This window comes from Notolabrus celidotus, chromosome 18 (assembly GCF_009762535.1).
Source record: "Notolabrus celidotus isolate fNotCel1 chromosome 18, fNotCel1.pri, whole genome shotgun sequence".
Classification (NCBI taxonomy): Eukaryota; Metazoa; Chordata; class Actinopteri; order Labriformes; family Labridae; genus Notolabrus; species Notolabrus celidotus.
The window spans coordinates 3185648-3188451 of record NC_048289.1 but is presented as its reverse complement, the minus strand read 5'-3'; the positions used below and the strand labels follow the sequence as shown (position 1 = coordinate 3188451).

At 42.2% G+C, this 2804-nt stretch overlaps 1 long non-coding RNA gene across 1 annotated transcript; it reads left to right on the top strand.

The window, feature by feature from the left end:
* The first annotated feature begins 807 nt into the window (after positions 1-807).
* Positions 808-1119, top strand: LOC117830410. The gene is made up of 2 exons (XR_004634781.1): positions 808-938; positions 1039-1119. It is a non-coding gene; the product is annotated as an uncharacterized LOC117830410 (long non-coding RNA).
* The last annotated feature ends 1685 nt before the right edge of the window (positions 1120-2804 follow it).

Sequence of the window (2804 nt, the reverse complement as noted above, 5' to 3'; positions counted from 1 at the left end):
GGGTAAGTAGGGCTCATTCTAAGTAAACAAAACCAGTTTTATATTCTGGTGATTACACAGTTATTCAAACATACTTATGAAGATACTTATGAGTTCTGCCAAATGTTACTAAATATCACACACTGCACCTTTTTAAACAGTTTCCAGCTCAGAGAGGTTTTTGAAGAGCCAGCCAGCAGCCAGAAAGGACAGTCTGTGCCCCTAGCATGGCTTTTCAAAAGTAGAAATTGGGGCCTTGAGCCAGGGTTGACCTTCCTGTCACTGCCTACTTAATTTTCTCCTCTTGTGTCCGACCTCCAGAACACACTGGAGAGTACAGAACATATCATTTTCCTCAAGCCATGAAGTTATTAGAGGTCAGTAAAAAGCTAAACACTCTCTTTTAAGAGGCTATAATAATCCCCATCTGGGACACGGGACGAGTTAACAAGCAATTATATAAATCTGACCATTAATACATGTCATGTCAGATCAAAGAACAGCTTTGTGACCCCTCTGACACACAAATAACACCAACTAATAGGACACCATGTTGAGTCATTATCTAATGCAGGCTGGGCATTAATTACCTGGGTGTGTGCGAGAGTATGAGATAGAGAGAGAGAGAAAGAGAGGGGAGCAAAGGAAAGACAGATGAGGCACTAACATATATTCCCATTTAAAAGCATGATGGCATCGCCTGCTGACACTTTATTCTTCAGTATCTGGACAGAGCGTCTTCATTCAAAGTGTTAAATCACAAGTCCACTCTACCTGACTGTTAATTCACCAGGCCACACCTGATTGCCTAAGTCACGCCCCCTACACTATAAAAGCCTGCACCCAAGCCTTTGTTCCTCCTTTTCCCTCCAAACCTGCCATGTGCCAGTGACTCCCTTTGTTGAAATGTTTGTATCATGTTGTTTTGAACTATTACCTGGAGTGGATGCATTATTGATGTAAGTAACGCCTTATTTCTATATTATCTTTATCAGTGTTATGCTACATTGTTTATTTAGATATTTAATATCTCCCTTTTTGTCCCTTTTTGTTTGATAGTACAAATCATCCACATCCGAACTCAGTCCTTTGTCTGCACTGAGCTGATCCTTTCTGTTGATAATAAACCTTCGAAACCTGCCCTGGACCCGGCGTGTTTGACTTCACACCACACATTGTTCAGTGAACTAGCATCAGGAGAAAACAGACTTTTTACACAAAGGCTTATATTTACAGCCATCACACACACCTTTCAATCTGTTACTCCACTCAACTCAACTTTATTTATAAAGCACTTTAAGAACAACAGCAGCTGGACACAAAGTGCTGTACAGAAACAGAATGGATAAAAACAAACAATAAAATCATAAAATCAATAAGAACAATAAGATAAAATAAAGTTAAACAATACAAAAAAATGCTGAGTCGAAAGCCAGGGAATAAAAATGGGATTTAAGACGAGTTTTAAAAGTGGACAGTGAGGGGGCTTGTCTGACGGCTAAAGGAAGATTGTTTCACAGTTTGGGAGCAGCGACAGAAAAAGCCCTATCCCCCCTGAGCTTCCGCTTGGACCTCTGTACCTCCAGGAGCAGCTGATCAGCTGACCTGAGGCACCAAGCAGGGGTGTAGAGATGGATCAGCTCATAGACGTAGGGCGGGGCGAGACCATTTAAAGATTTAAAAACAAATAAAAGAATCTTAAAATGGACTCTAAAATGCACAGGCACCCAGTGGAGGGAGGCTAAAAGGGGCGTTATGTGCTCCCTCTTACGTGCTTCAGTTAAGAGGCGAGCGGCTGCATTCTGGACCAACTGGAGACGTGCGAGGGAGGACTGACTGATTCCTAAATAAAGTGCATTGCAGTAATCCAGCCGGGATGTGACAAAGGCATGGATTACTGTTTCTAAGTGCTGTCGTGCAAGGAAAGGCTTCACCTTTGCCAGCTGCCTAATGTGAAAAAAAACTGGACTTTACTGTTACATGAAAATAACAGACCTGATATGTTTATCTATCTTTATAACATTCTTTCTTTATCTTGTCTGCAGTTGTCATTTCGTCACAGCACCAGTGTTGTGCAAGTTCACACTAAAAGGTTCAGTTGGCATGGATTATAATAAACCAGCTCATGTTCATGTCGTGTCTTAACAGCCCGTGATGTGCAGATGTAGAATGCACCTCGTGACACTGGCCAGTTTAGATAGTAATCAGATTTATTACAATCAAACAGCATCAGCATCAGTAATAAGCATCGCGACTGCTTGGAGGACGACCGGGCCGGATGAAGTCGCCTCTCTTCTGTCTCCACGTTCTGGCTTAAATGAAGGTGCACTCAAATTAGAATGAGGGTGTCCTTCAAACATGCACATATATGGACTCTTCAACACAATTTCTAAGATATTAGAAGCTGACTTGATTGACAGGCGGGAACACTGTAGCTGTTAGCGAGGAGGCTCAAAGCCCGCCTCTTTACATCACACAAGCTCCACAGCAGTTAGGTTGAGTTCAACATTTCCAATATGGCTCCCGCCGCTGATTGGCTTCAAAGCAGCGCTTCAGAAACAGACGGGTGACCTCACGGACACTACGTCCATTATTTACACAGACTATGGATGATATTTAGTTTTGTCCTTGTGTTTCTTGCCTTTGTTCCTCCCTGTGTTTATTAGGGATGCACGATAATAATCGGTGTCGATAATTATTGGTTGGATATTGGGAAAAATGACGTCACACCAATAAGTCTGATATTGAAAAGATTTGCCGATAACAAGAGCCGACTCAAATAAACCAAGATTGCTCTGATTACAGTCCCTTCCGTCTTGCCTGTG